Source organism: Dermacentor silvarum, chromosome 6, assembly GCF_013339745.2.
Source record: "Dermacentor silvarum isolate Dsil-2018 chromosome 6, BIME_Dsil_1.4, whole genome shotgun sequence".
Taxonomy (NCBI): Eukaryota; Metazoa; Arthropoda; class Arachnida; order Ixodida; family Ixodidae; genus Dermacentor; species Dermacentor silvarum.
The window spans coordinates 74,243,873-74,267,294 of NC_051159.1; the positions used below are offsets into that span (position 1 = coordinate 74,243,873).

The 23,422-nt window shown below is 46.3% G+C and overlaps 1 protein-coding gene across 1 annotated transcript in view; it reads right to left on the reverse strand.

Annotated features, from left to right (window-relative positions):
• Positions 1–22,590, reverse strand: part of LOC119455595 (monocarboxylate transporter 13) — a 78,146-nt gene extending 55,556 nt beyond the window's left edge. The window contains exon 1 of the mRNA XM_049668883.1: positions 21,671–22,590. The gene's annotated coding sequence lies outside the window, so the exon portion shown is untranslated. The remainder of the gene's footprint in view (positions 1–21,670) is intronic.
• Between the last annotated feature and the right edge of the window lie 832 nt (positions 22,591–23,422).

A 23,422-nucleotide genomic window follows, 5' to 3' on the forward strand; every position in this document is an offset into this window, starting at 1 on the left:
AAGCGACCGCTGCGGCCGCGATTTAAGGTGCGACCTTTGAGCTCAGCAACTCCCCGCCATAGCCACTCAGCTGCACAGGTGGGTACATCTTGTGAAGCATATTTAAACAGGCTATTCTATCAAGAGGTAACTAGGAAAAAAAAAGTGTGGAATATCTATAGTAATCGCTTAACTTAACGTGAACCTTTGCAGTGAGTATGGTACGACCACATTCGTCAACTTAATGTTGCAAGTGTTCTTCTATTTTACATCAGTCCGAAAAGTGGCTTACTAGATGTTCATGCTCCCGAAACTCGAATATGTCTTGGTACCCGCTATAAAACTACCTAATAAACTGACTAGAAGTCATTTAAAATCACGCCAATCGATTTATTGCATGAAAGTGCCCCATGCCTTTCAATACCACGTCACAAGAATGTGATCTTGATTTTCCCCTCATTGGAAAGCTTCGAAAAACGCACGATTATGTCTTTTTCTGTGCTTTATGTAAGCGCACTGTTCTTCTAATGCAGTATTTTAGTATGTTGCGCTTCCTTTTTAACTGTTTAAGAGTTCAGCGCTCTAAAGCGACGCTTAAAAAGTGCATTTTTTTTTATGGGTTAATTAAAGATCGGAATGAAGGATGCAATTCCTTGACTCCTCAACGTTAAAACAGTGAATTACTAACCATTACAAAAGTTATATTTCAATATATTTCTTCGGTATACAAGTGTTTTATTATTATACTAGGTTGGTAAGAGCTAGAGGGGGAGGGGTGGCTTATATGTGGTGCAAAATAATTCGTTTAGGATGCCCATCTCTCTCTTACACTTAGGCAAATGAGCATCCTGGGAAATAAATGCTTTATTCATTCATCAGTTATTACGATATCATGCATTTTCTTCGCTTCGCCCTTCTGTGGGGCGTTGGCCTGGTAATATTTTCTTGTAAATAATCTGATATACACTGACTCATACACAGTCCGAGCGCGCCGACTAAACCAAGAAAATATTTAGGCCTCTGCGAACTTGGCGCCAATTTCGACAGCTTGCATTGTTGTATCGGAATGTTGAGTGTCGGCAGAGGTTTTATAGGCATCTCGTGTTGAATCGGCTCACTCAGGTCGCTCCCGACTAGCTTCTAACGCAGCCGCGCTGCCCCAGACCACGATGCGTCTTCATTTTTTAGCCACGACATGTGGAATTGGCTTACCGCCCGGCACGAAGCTCGTTACAGGGTGGGCGTTTTTCAATGGGTACGAGGTAAAATAATCATCATCATCATCATCATCATCATCATCATCATCATCATCATAATGAGCCTATATTTATGTCCACTGCAGGACGAAGGCCTCTCCCTGCGATCTCCAGTTACCCCTGTCTTGCGCTCGCTGATTCCAGCTGTCGAAATTGACGCCAAGCTCTCAGAGGCCTAAATATTTTCTTACTTTAGTCGGCGCGCTCGGACTGTGTAAGAGTTATTTTGAATGGCTTCTAGTGAGTTTCTTAGGTAATTTTATAGCGGGTATGACGACACATTCGAGTTTAGGGAGCATGAGCGTTTTGTAAGCCACTTGCAGCAGCACTTAACGGGCACCCAATTTAAACTGATTTTCCTGCGAAAATCCGAACGCGACGGAACCAAGCCGCGCCATTCGCGACGGGCTCCCCGCCCGCTATACTGACTCAGTCAAGCCTCGCAACAGAGCTTTAATTCTCCGATATGACAGTCGACGCTCGTCGACGCGGACAGCGTCGTATCATACCCTCCTCCTCATATCATACCCTCCTCCTCGTGTTCCTTTTCTTCCGATCGCCGACGTATAACGTGGATTAGTCAGGACGACAGACGGAACCGGCCTTGGCCAGCTCGCAGCAGAAACCCGTTAACGGCGCACATGGCGCTCAATCAATGAGCAGGCCGGCGTTGACCGCGGGCACGGTAGAGTTGCGCAAAGAATCAGGATCCGGGGCCCAACCGAGAGCCGTGTTGCGTTCGAGGCACTAATAGGAAGTGACGGCACTATAGCTCGCGTGCCTTGTCGGTCTTCTCGAGTACGATGGGAAGCGACGTGCGCGCGAGAACCGCGACTCTATATGAATAAAAAAGAAAAAAAAAAGATGTTTATATATTTCAGTACTTTTACAGCAATATAGCCCGTCCTGCTTTTTGCATGGGGCGCTGTGCGATATCTATCTATCTATCTATCTATCTATCTATCTATCTATCTATCTATCTATCTATCTATCTATCTATCTATCTATCTATCTATCTATCTATCTATCTATCTATCTATCTATCTATCTATCTATCTATCTATCTATCTATCTATCTATCTAGTACTTCTTCATTTATTTATTAAGCACTTTAGTCCTATTCTTGTGGCCAGTTTTCGTGAAAATCAAAATTGATTCGATCTGTAGACCATTGTGTTGGCACAGACGCTAAAACGCACTCGTGAAGGACGTTTCGAATACTGCGAGTTGACATGAAAATTTGCAGTTTAGAATTCGACATGCCAACCTATACGACGCATTGCTACCCCTTCACATCCGTGCTAAGTTTAAAAACGCCCGTGTGCTTGCGTTGTAGTGCACGGTAAAGAACCCCAGGTGGTCAAAATTAATCCGGAGCCCTCCACTACGGCGTGCCTCATAATCAGAACTGGTTTTGGCACGTAAAACCCCAGAAAGAAGAAGTAAGTTTAAAAAAAGTAAAACGAAAAACCTTCTTAAGACAAAAAACACGAAAACACATACTTTCGCCTTCGGTAATGCGTTCAGCATCTAACCAACTGCATAAATTATGTTGTTAAACGGGCTGGTTCGTTGCTAGATTCTTTATTCATATACCCTGCGCAATATAAGCGGGACACAGAGAGAAATACACTGCTACCACAAACACTGGACAACCGCAGTTTACTTAGCACAAGGCTACATACACACGCAAGAACCATAAAACATAGCATCGTTATACCTCTCTCTTTCATAGTAATCTCTGCGTCCCGTTTCTACTGCGCTGGTAATATGAGACAAGCGTCTAATCGTGGTATCTGCACAAAATATGCTCAATTCTCTCTCGGTCTCTCCATGTAGCGTTCCTAAAATAATAAGAACTGACTTGAAAAGCGATTGCGTCCCTCACCTTTCTTCATGTCTGAGGAAGATATGAAGGAGAGCACGGGTTAATTTCGACCACGTGGGGTCTTTAAAATCTGCCCAGAGCTAAGTAAAGAATCATTTTTTTTTTTTGCATTCCGCTGCCATCGAATATCATTACCGAGGGAGGTGATCGCCTCCTCGAAGCCGTGCTCAGCGGGAGTGCTCAGCGTGCGCATCCTCCGCTGAGTCTCCCCTTTCCCTTACGCCCAGTGTAGGGTAGCAAATCGGACACTTGTCTGGTTTGACCTCCCTGCCTTTCCTTTCTATGCTCTCTCTCTCTCTCTCTCTCTCTCCGCGGAGGCTGCGCACGCGGTGTGCCACCGAATAGGGACTTCACGTAGGGACTTCACGATTTATATTTTCGTCAATCTGGAAACAATGCTTTTGTGTGGGAATCTGTGGCTTGTGAATTCATTTACTTAACGCACCCTCTGGCACATCCAATGCCGACATGTCTCCCACGCACCCGTCCCATGTGGTACTGCCTGTGCAGCGGACTTGGCTTCCTGGATGATTTCTTGCTGCGTATACTGTACCTGATGTCACGCTCCCCAGTTATCATGACGGGAATGACGGGTTATGATAACACGTCTCTTAACACTACGTTAATCAGCAACGTCGTTTTAATCGTGATTACTCGTTAATCGCTTCCGCAAAACGAAGGCACTGCATGCTGAATGCAATCAATGCAAGCAGAATGTTATAATGGGGCAAACAGCGCTAAAGCGGGACAACTAATGAACGGAATCGAAGACACGGGAGCTATTTTTGCGCTGTTTGCTGTATTATTTTGTCATATACCAATGAGGCCGGCTAACAACCATTTTGAAGCGGAATACGTACACACACAAAAAAATTACGATACAAAGCGCGTGCTCAGAAATAGCTGCTTGGGTTCTTTTGCGTTGCACAAGCATTTGCAGCTTTTTTTTTTTCGGGGGGGGGGGGGGGGGGGGGGGAGTGTACTTTTTTTCTATAGCGCCATAGCATGGTTGAAGATAGGAAGCAATAAGGAGGTGAGGCGGACTTAGTGCTGCCCAACGTACGCGTGTCGTGTGTACTTCAAATGCTCAAAACAGACGTTTGACTGAATTCGAGGCATCACGCGAAACAGACTGCTTCGCTACATAGCACAAATGGTTTCCAGCAGAACGTATTGACACGGACAGAAAGGGACGACGACACACGCGGGAACTAGCAACATTCAGTTGCTAGTGCCAGAGACGACACACCAGCGTGTGTCGTCGTAGCACAATGGTTTCCAGCAGAACGCACATAGCACAAATGGTTTCCAGCAGAACGTATTGACATGAACAGAAAGGGACGACGACACACGCTGGCACTAGCAACTGAATGTTGCTAGTGCCAGAGACGACACACCAGCGTGTGTCGTCGTAGCACAATGGTGAATGTTGCTAGTGCCAGCGTGTGTCGCCCGTCCCTTTCTGTCCGTGTCAGTACGTTCTGCTGGAAACCATTTGTGCTATGTGGAACCAACGAACTCAGGCAAACACTATTCTGAATGCTACGCTACGTTTTGTGGCAGACGTAGAGGCGAACGTATAGGGTTCACCCTGTCCGTTTCTTGGGAATGTCGCTACCTTTTCCTCTGTTTGCTTTCTCTCTCTCTCTCTCTTGCCATTATTAAGGTTCCTTTGCGAAAATGTACACCTGAACTATTTGTACTCTTTCTTATATTTTGCCATCTTCCCCCTTGTCCAGGAATATTTCTTCTGCAGGTGTATGGTAGGCAACCTGACACGACACACGGTTATAACCACTGCCTTTCTTTTCTCTATATTACTATCCTATTATTGCGCTTTTGAATTCAATTAAATATTAACGCAGTACCCGCACAGCAAGCGCAGTTAGCTCACAGGCGTTATTTGGATAAGGTTGGATAAGGGCGGCGTGTCCCATAGCCAACGCTGCGCCAGCTCAAGATACTATTCTTTCAAACAGCGATAGCATTTAACTTGTATATTGAAACGTTGCGGCGCTTAGGACGCCCGGAGAAATGCTTGGATATGTACATTTTGCATTTCAGTTGCTCGTACAAAATTTTTATAAGACCCAGACTAGCGTGAGCCCGTGGCAGTAGTTTTTTAGCGCCGGAAATTCAGTAATGTCCGCTGATAGCACACCATGGCGTTTAATAAAAATGTGATGCTCAATCTGTGTTGTCCAATCTCTTTATCTATTTTTGCTTAGTCCGTAAAGAGAGAAACAAAATAAGACGTGGGACACGTCATGCCAGGTGCACATTCTATGAATTATCTCGGGCGCTGTTTGCCAGGAACGTCGGTGGACATAAGAGCTGCAGACACGTGTCAATTTCCGGAGCGTGTACGCTATGCGCTATTGCAATCGGCTGTGCGCAGCAGCGTTTTTGGAAGACTGATATCAGAAACTGGAAAGCTTCAGAACATCGTGCAGACAGCCACGCTTTATTTTCCGGTATTTCGGACTTTCATATTGCATCACACCCGTCTCCGTTCGCCCGATTCTCGCAGATCTTTCACGGTTTATCTCTGCAGGAGGCGATGTAAATTTGCAAATACGAGCCTGTATTGCAGCTTCCCTTCAAGAATTAAGTCCTAGTAGGCGCGCGTTCGAAAGGCCAACCATACAAACGTAACACTTCACCATACACCAGAGTTAAATCATAACTCAGCTCGCGTTGATCGAGTAAACGAGGGTTGCAGTGCTTTTCTACGTTGCGTAGCTCCGTCACAGTGTACAGTCACAAAGCGCCTGGAAATTTCCATTTGAGCGTACAACTGAATCCATGGCATGTGAACTGCTTTATATGCCTTCATTTCAGCTCTTGCCATCCTTTCGCTCATTTTGTTGATATGGAGATGCAGATGACAAAATCAATCAATTGACCAGTAATCTACCAGCGCGCAACCACTCGACATAAAGCTTCCGTGCTCTGATTGTGCAAAAACAAAATCGCTCAAATCGTCAGCCCGAGATTCGTTCATCCGCAAAAGCAAACATTTGCAAGGTGACGAAATCAAATACCGTGCCCGCCATTTCGATGTAGGGTACAGGTATGGAACATTCTCCCCCTCCCACTCCCCCCCCCCCCCCCCTTTCATTTCCCATGCCCGCCTCCCCAGACCCATTCCAGCGTCGGGCCTGGGCTCCCAATTTAAACCGCGTCAACACGTGGAGGGAGAGCCCTAAGTCTGAATGGATTTTCTACTGGTCTTTCTGGAAATAAAAGAGAACTAGCGAAGCGCTGGGAAGCGCATCCGAATGAATGCGCGTGGGACGTCTTAAATAGAACGCCTAAGCCACTATAGCGGAGTCACGGCGACTCAATGCAACGGCATGGCCCTAACCTTTGTGTCTGCTGCTCGCTTCGTCTGCTTCTTCGCTTTGTTTTCTTTTCCCAACGCGTGGTCTGCCAGCGCGGAACCCGCGGGGTTTTTTTCCGCTGCCTCGCGACTGCCGCATCCTTTGCTCGCGCGACACGCGGTCTCGCGTCTCCCGAGTGTCTTCGCTCCTCCACGTCTTGGTTAGTTGCATGCAGTACACGCCGCGCTGGCGGAATGGCTATGGCAGGTATAAGGCTACGTTAAATGGGGTCTCACTAGAGAGGTTGGAAGCAGGAAGCATACTCCCTTTACCGAATACTCCATTTCACTGCTAAAAAACCTTGATTCAAGAATGAATAAAAAAAAGGAAATATACAAAAAATGAACATCCCACGCACCGCGGGAATCGATGTTAGAGGAAGCATTTTGCTGGTAGCTGGCTACCCAGTATCGTTTGGGAGATAGCGAGAGAAAGGCAAAGGAAAGACAGGGAGGTGAACCAGAGATTATGTCTGGTTGGCTACCCTGTACCGGGGGAGGGGGACATTGTGCAAAGCCTTATACCGGGTGAACCAACGTGTCTATGTTTAGACAGGTTGGTTTAAATTTAAAAAAAAACGCTCGTGTGCTTAGATTTAGGTGCATGTCAAAGGAATGCAGGTAGAGAAAGTTAATCCGGAGCCGCCTCCAATATGGCACCCCTTATAGCCCTGCAGTGTTGCTTCGGAACTGCCCCTGACGCATCCAGAGGTGCGGGCAAACGCTGAGGTGTGGTGGCAGCGTTAGTGAGCTATTTAGGCTGCTGACAACGTAAGAGCATTGCAACTAGCGCCATCCTGAGCTTAGTTGTTAAGGAGCCGGTATTTGAACATTCAACGAGACCAGTTTGCTTCAGAATGTTAATTACGTTGATGTGTGATGTTATAGTGAGGGAGGCTGAGGACGTTTTTCTAACGAAAGTCGCGTTTCAAAAACGGTTCAGAGAAATCGCTAGGCTTTCGTAATGGTGCGACCTATGGAATTGCATCCGAATTAGTCCAGAAAGAAAGCCGAGCAACTATGGCAAATGATAATGTTACAACGCTAGAGGAAACTCATATAACATAAATCGATTGTTTACCTTCAGGAGCATTGACTTGTCAGGACATTAGGAGAAAAAAAACAAACCCTGTGGCTCTTTTTTGAAGAAAATTAAAAGAAGCCGACCGGTCCGTTTGAGGCTCACTTAAAAGAAAAAGTGAACACGGTCGGCATTGCCATCAATAGACGAAAATATGCTCGCCAGATATGATGAGCAGTACGACAGAAAATAAATTTTATTTTACTACCATCTGAGCCAATTACAAAACCCTTCTGTTGCACAGGCATAATAATAATAATAATAATAATAATAATAATAATAATAATAATAATAATAATAATAATAATAATAATAATAATAATAATAATAATAATAATAATAATAATAATAATAATAATTTACGGGCTACGGTCTCCGCGAAAAGGTCGAATATCAGCCGCTTGAACTTGCGGCCATTAAAGCAGTACCAGACCACATGCTGGTAGCATACATGAGCAGGCGTGACACATTACAGGGTTTTAAAGAACACCCGCTCAATCCACCATTTAGTGTACGTGTCTGCTGGTGCGTGTTTACGTGTGTTAAACGCCTAAAGGTGACCGGCGTTAAAACGGACAGGCTATGTTGCAGTGTATACAATATAGACTCCCAAGCTAAGAAGAATTCAGGAGGAGCGACTCCTTCAAAAGCGTGCAGAGCCTGTGCTACGTCCCCCAGCGCTTGCGCTACGTCCCTCAGACAAAAACGATTGCGTCGCGACTCGCGGAAGCACGAACAGGATGTGCCGCATGGTTAGGTGCATGGATCAGCGGAGGGATTGTCCAGATGTCGCTTCCCAAGAAGCTCTTCGCCTGCTAACTATAATGTAGGCGTGCGCACCCCCGCCTGAAATAAGCGCCACGGGAATCCGAGTTAATTTCCAGCCATCCGTGACGATCGTTTAAGCCTCTCGCTCGAAATCACCTCTCTGTGATGTTCGCATCACTGCTTTGCCTAACGAACGCGAAAGAAAAGATACCCACTAGCGCTAATCCTGCTTCACTCTCTCTCGTGTGTGCGCGCGCGTTATCTTTGAGTACTCATTCACCGTGGCAGCGTAAGTCACCTCTAGGTTGTCCCTCAGGTAGATGACATTATCACTCTGTCCTGCTCCGTAAATGCTGGAGGAGAGGATATAATTTCTTGTGCCAAGGCAAGATGCGCTACTTTGTTGCCTGTGCTGGAAGAGTTTACAAAGCGGGCTAATTGGTTATTCCACTGTAATTGTATGACATGTCAAAGACGCATCAAATGAAACTTATGCCCAGAAGAGTAATAAGCATCGCTACAAAGAGGACCCGCGATCGAGGCTCCTCGCTCGTTCCCGGCATTCTCCCACTTACTGGTTGACTCGCTCACATACCGACTCACTCACTCGTTCAATCCACCACTCGCTCACTCTTTCAGTCAGTCCTTCAGTCGCTAATTCGCTCATTAGCACGCTTAGCGACCTGCCCACTGACTCGATGGATCACTCGCTCTGTCACTCACTAATTCATAAGCTATTAGCATACTGATTCGTCTGTTTATTTGACAGCATGCTCTCTCGCACACTCAATCACTCGCTTGCTCACTCACTAACTGACTCACTCGTTCTCTCAACAAACTCACTCATTCAACTCTCCCACTCCACTTCACTGAATCACTTACTCACTCATTCATTCAACTCACTCACTCACTCCGCTCAACTCACCCACTCCACTCCACTGAATCACACACACACTCACTCACTCAGTCACTCACTCACTCCGCTCAACTCACTCACTCACTCTCTGAACTCACCCACTTCACTCCACTCATCCACTCGCTCCACTCCACTCATTCACTCGCTCCACTCCACACATTCACCCACCCACTCACTCATTCATTCAACTCACCCACTCCACTCCACTCATTCACCCACTCACTCATTCATTCAACTCACTCACTCACTCCGCTCAACTCACTCACTCACTCTCTGAACTCACCCACTTCACTCCACTCATCCACTCGCTCCACTCCACTCATTCACTCGCTCCACTCCACTCATTCACCCACTCACTCATTCACTCATCTCACCCACTCCATTTCACTCATCACTCCGCTCAACTGATTCACTCGCTCCACTCCACTCATTCACCCACTCACTCACTCTTTCACCCACCCACTCACTCACCAACTCACTCACTCATTCACTCACTCACTCATTCACTCACTCACTCACTCATTCACCCACTCACTCATTCACCCACTCACTCACTAACTCACTCACTCACTCATTCACCCACTCACTCATTCACCCACTCACTCACTCACTCATTCATTCAACTCACTCACTCCGCTCAACTCACCGACTCACTCACTCACTCACTCATTCGTTCATTCAACTCACTCACTCCGCTCAACTCACCCACTCACTCTCTCAACTTACCCGCTCCACTCCACTCATTAACTCGCTCCACTATATACTCATTCACTCGCATCACTCCACTCACTCACTCGCATCACTCCACTCACTCACTCGCATCACTCCACTCACTCGCATCACTCCACTCACTCGCATCACTCCACTCACTCGCATCACTCCACTCACTCGCTCACTCCACTCCACCCACTCACTCACTCATTCACCCACCCACTCACTCATTCACCCACCCACTCACTCATTCACCCACCCACTCACTCATTCATCCACTCACCCACTCATTCACCCACTCACTCACTCACTCATTCACCCACTCACTCACTCACCCACTCACTCACTCATTCACCCACTCACTCACTCATTCACCCACTCACTCATTCACCCACTCACCCACTCACCCACTCACCCACTCACTCTCACCCACTCACTCTCACCCACTCACTCTCTCCACTCACTCACTCTCTCCACTCACTCACTCTCTCCACTCACTCAGTCCAGTGTCGGACAGTTCTGAACGCAACAGCCTGCAGTGCAGGAGAGGCGAAGTGCGCTGTCGCGCTCCGCGGGGACATCAAGACGGCAAGTTCTGCCGTGCGGAGGCGGGTCTGTTCCGCATTTTGCTTCCGGCACGGCGGTTAGGCTAATCACTTCGTCGGCGGGCTTCTTCGTCAACGGGGCTGCTTCTCGCGCGCGCGTAGTACACGGGCACCGAGGGAGACGTGCGAGCCGATTGCAGACGTCTACTGCTGGCCGCTTTTGCTCTTGGGTGACGATATCGTAGGCGCGCAGAGCGGCGCTGCGAGCTGCCTTGTTGCCATGCGCGTCCCGTCTCCCGTGTATTGCTCGCCGAGCTAACAGCGGGGTCACCACGCGTCAGTGTGCTGCTGCGTGCGCGTGCGAAAATCAGTACGGGGCTCCCCGTATATACTCTCCAGTGTTTACACCTACTACGTCTACAATATGTTATGGAGGGATTACTGGGTCTTAATTGTCCACGCTGATATCATTCTCCTCGTATATTCTCTTAGAAACGCCATCAATATTTATAGAATATTTGCATCGCCTCACCGCTCTATGAAATAAGAGGTGGCATCTTCTTTATAGTATTTAGTTCCCGTTTCGACATTTATTGCAGTCCTCATTGAAAGTATGTGTTCATATTCTCCTGACGACCGATCTAAGGGAACCCCGTTGGAAACGGAAGGAGGAGGGTATCCCTTTCAGCCATCTGTTCCTCCAGAAAGTTACATCACTTACTTTTGAATGTTCCGACTAGTGACGGCAAGGTAAAATTCTTGAACATAGCGCTGAATGCTGCGCTCAACCCTCTGCTAACCAAAACACATGTCATAAGTCGTTTTAGTAAGGGGAGATATTGAAAATCATTGCGTTTTAATAAGAGGGTGCACCTTCAGGTATTGACGATAAGTTCGATGTGTTGCTCGATATCACTGCTGTTAATTGGAGTTCTTCCTAGCATCAGAAGGCCCTCTACTCAACAATAACCAGCACATATACTCCTAACAAATTCCTTTTTTTTTTCATGATGTAACGCGCCATCTCTTCTTGAAGTCGTCATTTTCTTTTTGAATATGACGACTGATTTCATGTGACTTGAATATTTATGCCACAGGTGCGAAATATTTTGTGCAAAGCTTGCGCCGTCTGTGCAAAAAAAAAAAAAAATCAATTTGGAGGCTCTAGAACACTCCTTCACATAATTTGTGGCTGAAGGGGGTGAGCCTCTGACGCATCAGATCGCACTCACCACTTAACATACATTTAATTATATTAGGGCTCGTGTTTCAATCGCGGAATTGAAGCCCGACACTAATGAAGTGAGAGAGAGAGAGTGCGTGCTTGCATTTGTGCTCGGGAAAGCAGCGTATCGTCAAGGCCGATAGCGAGTGCAGCTACGGCCTCGCGCCAGCTGTGGTCGTTCAATGATCCCCTGCACTGCCGTCCGGGGCTGAGGATAAAAAGCAAAAACGGCAGCGCAGACCGTAAAAAAAACCACAACAAAAACACGAGAGAGTGCCTTGTTCTCCCATAGCCGTCCTCGCGTTAGTCACTGCGCCTTGTCTCCGCGTCACCACTCGCAGCCACGGCCTTGGAACAACCTGCACCTCGGGGGTTTCGCGCCCTCCCCTCCCCCATCCCCCTTATCGCTCGCGCTTGCGTTTGCAGCTCTGTCAACGTGCCGTGATTGTTTCCCCTTATATGTGTAACGGGAACTGTTCTGATATCCTCTTTGGTCACAACCGGAGTCGACTGCGGCCGACACAGCGGTAAACTAGTTTATTTTTTAATTTTTCTACTTTTTTTCTACAGTCTGTTATCTGCTGAAGGACGTACTTACCAGAGCCGCGGCTCAGTGAGCTCGCCCGTGGGAGGTGCGTGGTGCGAACTCCACTGCGTGGACTGGTGCGTACAAGACTGGTATACAAGCAAGCGCCAAGGACAGGCGTCCGGTTGTACAAGGCGCTTGCGAGAGGCGAATATCGGCTTTGCAAGAATCATGACAAAAAGAACATGAGAAGTTAAGCCTCTTGAGTGGCTAGTTTGAGATTATTGAAGGGAATTACAGTGCGAGTGCGAAGATACCATACAAGAGGACACGCATAAATAGTGTAAGCGCGCTTGCACTATTCTTATATATCTTCTTTTGTGTACTCGCGCCACGTATTCTTTGCATTCGCGCCGATAATTTCCTATTATAAGTAACCTCGATTTAAAAAAAAGTATTAAACATAGCTCAGGCTACTTGCAGCTCAAAAAACACATACCAGGGCGAAAGGACACTGACAGAGACATTGGCCTGCGTTTCATATTTCTTTGCTGCAACCTGCATCTTACGAGCGAAAAAATATATCCTTCAACGTGGCAGTTATATCCTCTCCGAGCGATAAGCTTGCGGGATATGACATCACGGTAGTTTCTCTGGCGCATGCTGCCTTGTTACTGTGCGTTGATGCAAAACGAGCAATCGGTCAACAAATCAAACTTTTTTGTCATCTACGTAAACCTTAAACGTATACCCAGCCAGGATTCTTTGCAACCCGACAACGCCCAAACACCGCAATGTTTCGCATCCCGTGACAGTTACCAGCTGAAGAAAAATTGTCCTCTGAGTAGGATATAACTGTTTATTTGCTACTTAAACATCGCCATAAGAGCTGGAAAGAAGGTAAGAGTGTAAAGTTTTCCGCTGTGTATTTTATATCGTTTATAAATAACTTAAGCAGGATTACCTTACCAAAATCAAGAAAGCAATTCTAACACCTGCCACTGCGACTTCTCTGCCCGGAACATATGTGCTGCAGTAAAACACCTCTCGGGGGATCACTGTTGTATTAATGTTATTGAAATTTAATCTCATCATATAGGCGTGGCACGAGCGTAATTTTTTTATTGAAATGCAGGTCTCATTCATTTAATATTCTCTTGTGCAAAAAATTTCGAGAAGGTATACGAAACATTCTTTTTTAATATTAACTGTCGCCTATGGCCACTTTTTTTTTTCTTTCTTGTTTTGTTATTGACAAGAAAGAAAGGGGACGCTGGCCTGTGTACACAGTGTCGGCTACACCTCCCATAAACAGGATACCAGTCATACACACTGCTTACGATTTTTCGCAAGTTATGCACGAACAGTGACAGGATTCTTGTGCTTGTCTGTTTGATCGGACAAGCAAAACGGATGCTCATAAGACCTAGCCCTATCTGCAACAAATCTTCACCTGCATGCTGACATAAATTTGAGGCAACAAAGTCTCTTCTTTACTGAAGTAGTTTCGACCAACGCTAAATGTCGAGTCCTCCGTCAATCAATTAATCGATCAATGCAGGAATATATATATATATATATATATATATATATATATATATATATATATATATATATATATATATAGTAGTAACTGGATTTTTCAATGGGCCAAGCGTATTTAGGAAAATCAGAAGCACAACTTCGCGGTTATCTTAGGTTTATTATTTACGCAACAGTTTCGGTCGGTGGACCGACCTTTTTCAAGGGTCAGGGTGTCCCTCTTTCGGCCCTTAAAAAAGGTCGGTCCACCAACCGAAACTGTTGGGTAAATAATAAACCTAAGATAAGCGCGAAGTTGTGCTTATGATTTTCATATATATATATATATATATATATATATATATATATATATATATCGCAACGACCAAATGCGTTAACATGCAGGCATTTTACCTTAACCTTTCTTTATCGGTATTTTCTGCCTGGTGTTGGGCTGCTGTGCACAAGGTCGCGGAATCGAATCCCGGCCACGGCGGCCGCATTTCGATGGGGGCGAAATGCGAAAACGCCCGTTACTTAGATTTAGGTGCACGTTAAAGAACCCCAGGTGGTCCAAATTTCCGGAGACCCCCACTACGGCGTGCCTCATAATCAGATCGTGGTTTTGGCACGTAAAACCCCATAATTTAATTTAATCGGTATTTTCAGCCAGAAAAATTCCACCACAATTTCCTTTGCAGCTTTCGTAACGGAGGGCCAGTAAGCAGAGCGCATGATAGCGTGGGTCACAACCGAAAGCCCATATATCGACAAACTCTCGGAAGCATGAGCCCACGTGTCCGAGCGCAACTCGATATCGCCACATGTCAGTGTCACTTCGCCTTTAAATCAGCGTGACTACATTCCACGTGTGGTTTTATCAAAAAAAGCCTCCCCCCCCCCCCCCTCTCTTTCGGCTCAGACAGTATGGTGCATGGTACGCACATCAGCTGGCAAGGATTCTCAAAGACGTATGCGAACCGACAAGACGCGTTGAGGAAACACCCGCAAGACGATAAGATTGTTGTCTTCTAACCCCAAGATTGGTTGCGCCGCGCATTCTACGCTGTCGTAAACCTCGTTCTTGCCTCATTTCTCTTCGCCAGCGCTGCTTGTTTCGTTTCTTTTCTTTTCGGGCAGCTAAATATGGCGCAATTAAGTGCGCTAGTATATGGCATCTGAACTGAGGAGGAGACGTCCACGGGTTAGCACGTGATGCACGATACGTTCGCGTGAGACCCGAAGGCCAAACGCATAAGCAAGAAAAAGAAACGTTACGCCAGTCAGCTGGCAGCCGCATTTACGGGAAGGTGACCTTCTTTTCGGGCACATGTGGTAGAGGTGCGTATAAAGAGAGGCCCGATGCAGATAAGTGAAGCGAGAGTGTGGGTGGTCGTAATGCAATAAGAAGACAAGCGGAGCAGTGGGACCTTGCGATGACCGTAGATACACTGCAGTAGCTTCCCAGTATAATGTAAACGACTGTCAGCGGCAGTTGCTTGCGTCCCGACAGACGACAATGGTCGCATTCGACCTACCGCGCACGAGTGTTCTTGCACAGTCTTTGCTACATCCCATGTCACCAACTCCATGCAGCGAAAACTATGGGCGATGTCAGCCAATCAGAAAGAACGAGAAGAAGTGATCCTCTATTGTACGTCTCTGGTCGCGCTCCCCGCGACACCGATAAAATGGAATCCTGGCGGAAAGATTAGTATAGCTGCATTGTGGTCGAACACTATTCGCTTCTATGCAACACGTCACCGCTTCTATGCTCTCGTCACCGATTCACTGGCACGAACGCTAGCCTTCGCTGCATTGTACTGTGTTTATCGGATTGAGTACAGATTACAGTTCAGGTAACGGTGTTCGGCGCCCGTATCAGATACTGCAGGCCTTTAATTGTTAATCACATACAGGGTGTCCCAACTGTCACGCACCAATATTTAAATTATGCGCATGCCACGTAGCCGGACAGAACCTAGGTAATGTTGTTTGCGGTCGCTTGTAGATACTCAGATGATTTTTCTGCATTACACAATTAGTCTTAATTAATCAATCAACTTCTCAAATATTATAATTGGGTAAAAGTGTCAATAAGAAAATTGTAGAGCAACATGAAAAACTCCCCATAGAGCTTTCGGTTGGTCAATACGTGCTACATAACAGTGTTTTAACGCTATAGCGTTAAGGGCCCCGTGTCGCAGAAAATCCGGCGTCGGTGTCGGCGTAAGCATCGGCGTCTGGCGGAAATAATCATGCCGAACCACATCATCCCGAACCACCCCGACCGGGCGGGCCGGGCCCTTCGCGTGGCGCAAGGCGTTAGTGAACAAAAAATTGAATTTCTCAAAGTAAAATCCGTCGGAAAAATCGTAAAGTTCAACTTAACCACAACCTACAGACGTGATAGCATCAGATTGTAATTTTAATATACGAGAAAAAGCCTGATAAGCAGCCAGGGATGCTATCGCGTTGAATGCTATCGCGTTCCACTCTTAAAGGCGAAGCTTAAGCGTTCTCCATTTCTGATGGTGTTTCGCTGTACTTTGGTTCAACGCAACATTGAGGGGAATGTTGAAAACAGAGCCTTTCTAAATGTTGATCGGGCCCCATGTCGCAGAAAATGCGGTGTCGGCGTCAACGGCGCCCAATAATGATATCGCGTTCCACTCTTAAAGGCGAAGATTAAGCGTACTCCAAGTTTTTTTTTTTTCCGAGCGTGAATGAAGCCACGCAATATTGCTGCGCGACTGGCCGCTCGAGGCACTTTGCCTGTATTCGCTAGGTACCTTTTTTCGCGCATATTTCCCATACGCTATGTACCGTCTCGCCTGTGTAAAATCCTCATCAGTTGTCGAATAAGAGATCTCATCGGCAGAAGCCAACGTTCCGTCAGGGAAATTCACCCCTGTCCATGACGTAGAAAACTCTCCTTCTCGAAACGTTGGTTCCGGCCCGAGATAAATCTTTTTGTCCAAGCTCTGTTCGCTACTTCAAGTCTCCCCAACCTGGGAATTTGTCTTCTTTGCATGCGGTAAATTGTGAACCATGTACTCGCTGTTCTCTCTTCGCCGTTGTGGATTTCTCTTCCTTGTCCTCTGTTTTTCGATGGTTTGGCTTTGCTCCGACAACATTCGCGCGAAAACATTTGCTTTTCGCAACTCCCGCCCGCTGCTTCTTCGCCAAGAGGCGTTGACAACCCGATACTGTAGTCAGCACAGGAGTTGGCGGTATCGCAAAAGGAGCACTCAAACGCGGAAACCCTGGCGCTTTTATCGAGGATACGAACGAGTGGGTCTGCTAGGTTGCCGTTATCGCGAATCGTGCCTGCAGAGGACGAGAATCGGACACGCGCTCAGCGAAGGAGCCTTTCCTGCTATCGATCCCTGCTTGCGAGACCGTTATCGAGACTGTCCTCGGGTCAAGCGTCGTAGTCGCATCTTAGCCGGACCGCTCGTCCATCCGTTTGGCACGATGTAAGCCCCGTATCCAGACGGGGCTCAAGAGCCGTTGCAGCCTGAGATCGAGGGCTTGCAATTGCCGCAGAAAACCTCGTCGAATGGAAGGGCACAACACTCTTTTCTAGGTCTTGCTTTGAAGATTTCGATAAAGTTGAGTTATTTGATAAACTTGCGTTCTGCGAAGGATCCTCATTCGGTTAGCCTTCTTTAACGACGTGTTGTTCTCGGCGTATTTCTGCAGAATGCCCTGAGGCATCATCAAAGAATATAAATGCCAGTGTGTGTGTGTGTGTGTGTGTGTGTGTGTGTGTGTGTGTGTGTGTGTGTGTGTGTGTGTGTGTGTGTGTGTGTGTGTGTGTGTGTGTGTGTGTGTGTGTGTGTGTGTGTGTGTGTGTGTGTGTGTGTGTGTGTGTGTGTGTGTGTTACATTCGGTTTGGACGTTTCATTTAGTGTTGGCGCTCAGCCATCGTTAGGCGTACAAAGACGTTTGTCTTCCACAATGCTAAGTCTACCAAAATAAAATTGCCACGATGACAAATAACGGTGACGGAGACCCCCGTGAATTGTGATCGATGGGCATAATACTCAGATGTCGTAATCCAATTAGCGAGCTCATGTTCGCCTTATCGCAAAATTGAGACTGCATTGCCACAACTTGCACGGGTGGTTGTTAATGGCGAGAACAGCTCCATATATATATATATATATATATATATATATATATATATATATATATATATATATATATAGACGCCTCAGTCGTAATCTTCGATTGTCTTGAAAACTGTGGTTCTCGATAAACATCTATATTTTTTCTGGACGCCCTGTTTGAAAGTATGAAAGCCGAGTTGTTAAGCTGTCTATATCCACTTCTAGCGCATCCATTGAGCAAAATAATTTTTCAGCGTGAACTACCGACATGCTGCCCTGAGTAGGGAGGGAGCGGTAAAGTCGGCAGGGAATACTACTTGGTACGGTGTAGGATACTACGTAACCAAGCGATTTCGTCAAGAGGAAGCAGCACCACAGCATCGTATAAAGACAGGATCTGCCTATACGCCATGCATAATTATCTAACACAGAGCGTATACTGATTCTCCGCTCTGTACTTCGTGAAATGAGACAGGAAACATCGAACTATGTCTGTGGTCGCGCCCTCACTACCACGTTAAAAAGGACGTTCTTCTCTACGACCTGCAAAAGAAATACCTTACGCGTGCGTGCCTGGAAAACATTCGGTTTCCAGAACTCTTATAGCCCGCAAGAAAGCTTCACGTCTCCTTGGATTTCTAAGAGGCACTGATTTGCTGGACATGTGGTTAAATGTCCCAGTGACATTGGAACAGGCGCTCAGGCGAAGCAATTCCTGGCCTCGATCGCCAGGTTAAGCCCACCTGTCACACACTCGTCCGGATAAAACCTGCGCTTTTGATATTAAGGGGACACTGACAATATTTCTTATTCTACTCTTTTTTTTTCTTTAAATGTAGGTCCGAAACATATAAACCCTAGAAAATAAACCGTGATAAGTGTAAGAGAGCTGTCAATAAATTATATAATAGCTTATCTACAGCCACTTTTGGTTTCATTTTTCCTAGGAGGAGACTGTGTTGTGACGTCACGACGCGGTATGTGGTCACGTGGGAGCAGAACATGGGAGCGACGTCACGTGGGGGCGATGTTTTGACACTCACTCCAGTTCGCTCCGACGTCACGTGTGCTGTCTGACGTCATCGGCACTCACATTCGTTGTGAGGACCGATGTAGCAGCACAGCGGAGTATCCGAGCGATCCGGAGTGAATGTCAAAACGTCTCAATGTCCAGCTCCCACGTGACCACATACGGCGTCGTGACGTCACAACGCAGTAGAAACGAAACCGAAACTGGCTGCAGAAAAGCTATTACATTAAATTATTTAGGGTGCTCTGAGGCTTGCGAGTATTCTTTGCTGGTGTTTGGAGGTTCCAAACTTTCATTTAAAAGCAGAAAAGAAGACTGCGGATGGATCGTACCGGCACCCCCTTAAGCCTTCTTTCGTACCTGCCTGATGCTACGGCTCGCAAGCACCACCGCCACCGGCCAAAAAGAAAAACGAGTAGTCAGGGATGGTGTTTAACGTTATGGTTAGGGTGATAATTATAAATAAATGTAAATAGCTCAGGCGTTAGCATTGGGGAAGCAAGCATGGACCACAGCTTCTCAAGAAACCAATTCCCAAAACAAATGGCAAGTATAAGTCTACCTAAAAGGGCCAATCATGGCTCCTAATATTCTTTTGAGAACCTGCGAGTCGTTACAAATCACATCCACTTGACGCTTATAAAAAGATCGTTCTTCGCGACACGCGGAACATCCCAGCAATGCATGTTCCGCAGTTTCTTACAAACGTACCAATACAGAGTCAATGCAGTATAGGGGCACATTTACCTGTGTCGCATACGGGCAACCATAGGTGAATGCGCAATGTTTAGAAATGAGATAACAGTAATTTCGATATTCGAAAGTCGTTTTTATTGAATTTTCGTGTTTGATTCTGCGTGTAAATATTCTTGTTTGAACCACCGTATAATAAAAACAACAGAAATTTCCTTCGTCACAGTGGTTGTGTCTTGAAAATGGTCGAATATAAATGTTAGCATGGGATGATGAGTAGGCGCAGTGCACTCGTACTCTCAGGCATATCGTTGACGACTGTATGTGCGTTAGAAAAAAAGAAAGAAAAAATAAACCTGCAGATTACTAGGGGCTTAGTGAACCTGCCCTATATATCTTATAACCAGTGCCGTACTTGATTTTTCACCCATTTTTTATACATGTTGCAAGGGTCAACGCTCTCGCCCCACTTGAGGTATATCCCCTCCATAAAGCTTATCGCGTCACAGACTACCACACATCAGTGAGCCAAGTGCTCTCACACTGTTTTTCAGTCACTTGCTCGAAATAACTGCGTTCTATATTCTATCTCGCAAGTCAATGGCAGCACTGTAGAAGCTGCAGGACTCCTTAGCCAATGGGAAGGTCGAATGCTCCTCGATGTGTTATAAACCGCGCTGCGTCGTCTGCTGGCCACCACAGTAATTCACGGTATACGAAGTGCATGCGCTTAGGTCCTAACATGTAAAGTATCATGTAAACATGTAAAGTATCGCTGTAAATTATCATGTACCAAGCAAAAATAAAGTTCTCTCATCCCGCCCAAAACCAGATAGTTATGACAGGAACTATATTTCGCTGCACAAGGATATTACATGTGTAGGCCTCCTACTTTCGGCAGTGCTGCAAACGACTTGTGAGATGGAGCATAGGCGAGGATCTTGCTGCAACGATTAAAATTTTATTGCTACTGCAGTGGGAGCACGGCTTAGTATTAAGACTACGATACGTTATCAGCGTTTAACAAGGACAATTCCTTGTTGAGGGGTTATTGTAAAATGTGTACTGAACGTAGAGATTGCGCAATTATCTCTTATCAGTTAGCGACCTCCAGTAACTCCTTTGAATATGTAGTGTCATGACTTGCGGAAACATCAGCGTAGATAACGATTAGTTTTCTCTTCGCTACCCTCAATTCCTGCTAAGTGGAAGGCCGGTTTTCGCTGGGGTATGAGATCATTAAGGAAAACACCCTTCCATTCCTTTCATTTATTTCAATAAATGCAGCAAACGTTTTTTTTTTTCTTTTCAAAATCGAATGAGAAACCTGTAGAAGAGAACATAACTGATATTATCCTGGGAATTTCATCCCTAGGTTCCTTCCTAGGATAACTTTATGTTGGCAATTTAGCCTGTCAAAGAAGCCGGCTTGTTTCAGGAGAGAAGACCACTAAAAAAAATCAGCATGTTTGCTTGTTGTCGCGCTGGTGTACCTGTTGTGACTAACGCGCCCGATCTTTTTCTGAACGACCAACGAGTATCAAAAAAAAAAACTAATAATAAAAAAATCAGTGAGTGAACTAATATGAAAGACTAAAGCAGGCTTACTGTTCGTACGTGTGTATTGTTGGAAAAGTACGTTTACAGGAGCACTTCGTGCGCCAAAGGCCTCAGAGGTGGCTGTTGTTGCCTGCCTGAGCGCCGAAATCTCCGCTTTTCACCAACGTCTTTTCTTTTTATTCTTTTTTTTCTCACTGGCCTGACCGGGACTTTGTATAATAGATTTAAACGAAGAGGAAACAAGCTCGCTAGCAGAAAAAAAAAAAAAACAGAAAAAAAACCGTTGGTGCCCGGACCGCAAGGCATGCCCGTGGAACTGTCTTTGTCACCGGGAATCTTGGCGCGGCCTCAACTTCACCACTAGAGCGTGTGCTGTCACTTCGCAAGGACAGAGAAAAAACAGCGTGTGGCAACCTCCTGCGGTTGGTGGCTGTTTGCATTTGCCGAGACCACTCGAACGTGTGTAGCGCTTACCTCGATGCCGATAAGGACGGCTGCTGCCTCCGGGTCTGTGACGCGCAATGCTGAAACAGCCGGGAACTTCCGGTGATGCTCAAAAGCAGGTGTGATGGAAACTTCGCTCGGTCGTCCGCCACGGCGATCACGGCAGAAAAAGAAAATCCCAGCGTGGTCTGTGCAGGTGACGACAGTCAGTTGCGTGTAATTTCCCGCTGAGCTTCGTAAAGAAGAGAGATATAGAGAGCGAAAAATAATAATAAGGAGCACCACACGGAGTAAGAGTACGCTACACGTCTCGCAGGAGAAGAGGCAATGCGCTCGACTCTTCGCTTCTCATGCACGCGTTGGGGATAAGGCTCAGCCACACGCTCGCACACGCGGTCCGGCAGCGGAGACCTTCGCGAGGTCTTGGAGAGTAGCTCGCCGCCGACGGATGGCGATGCCTGTCCAGGGCCCGGTCGAGGCTTGGCCGCATGCGCCCTGCCGTGGCGGTCCCCGAAAGCTGTCGTCACGTGCTCACGGCCGGCGAAGTCGCGTGACGCGCCGGCGCGAGCGACGAAGGCGCCGGGTTCGCGCGCGCGCGCGCGCGCTGTTAAAACCGTCTGTGATGCAATGACGGAGCGAGAACGGCTTGTAAAAACCCTCGTCAAGCTTCCCTTGTGACACTTTCGTTTCTTCGTCTTCGACGTCTCATGAAGGGCTCGACGGCGAGTAAACCGCGTTCGACAGTGGCGAAAGAAGCACGAAGAAAGTGAAGCACGCGCCCTTCACGGCCCGTATTCACAAAAACGTTCTTACGGTAAAACTGTCCGTAGGGGCTGACGCGTACGAATTTGAATATCGGACATGTTATTAACGAAAGTGATGGGCCAACTGCAATTTGCACCTGCGAACGAAAAGCTTTGTGAATTCGACCCCTACACGGCACAACATCGTACTCAAAACTCAAGTTGAATCATACTGACATGTAGATCTCAGGAACGGTAATAGACACGAAGCAAAAAATAAAATCAATAAAATGCTTGAAAAGTTGCTCTAACTATTACGACGAGCTTCTGTTAAAGAACAGGCCGGAAAAACTCGGCCTCGTAATCGTTGTTGCTAAATTAACAAATTTCAAGAAATTCAAATGTTTGCTGAGGAACGATTTAGTAGTTACAATTTTTTGATGTGACGCAATAACTGGGGCAATCGTAATTGGTAATCCAAACTCACTACGGCAGCAATCCCTCCCGCAATAACCAAAGCCATTGCATCTCAAAATAAAAAAAGTCAATCATGAAAAAGCAACAGTCTCTAAGCTGGTGCATTTTCCTCTACATTTTCTTGTCAGATAATTGGATGCAAGAACAGAATGAGATACGGGAGCTTCACAAATTGGTGCCCTTTTAAAGCTTCTTGTCTGTTTACCAGTGGTCGCTTATTCAAAAATTAGAGAGAAAAATGAGCTGTACAAATAAAGTTAAAGTTGGTGAAGTAATGACAAATGGCACAAAGACTCCTGCAGGTGTCTTCAACTGGAGATTGTTAAGCATGGTATACTGGTATACTACTCGTATTCATGAGACCAACAAAGTTCATGTCACTTTCCCTCTCTCTCATGCTTTTACTAAAACGAAAATCATTATCATGCTCAATTTTGAATGTCTGTGTGTCAATGAGGTTACTTTCTTTATATCTTGTGTTCTCAATGTCTAAAAATATAGCGGCTGAAACAATTCAAGAAGATTGTCAAAGTCAGCGGTAGATTTCTTGTGTAACCTGTTG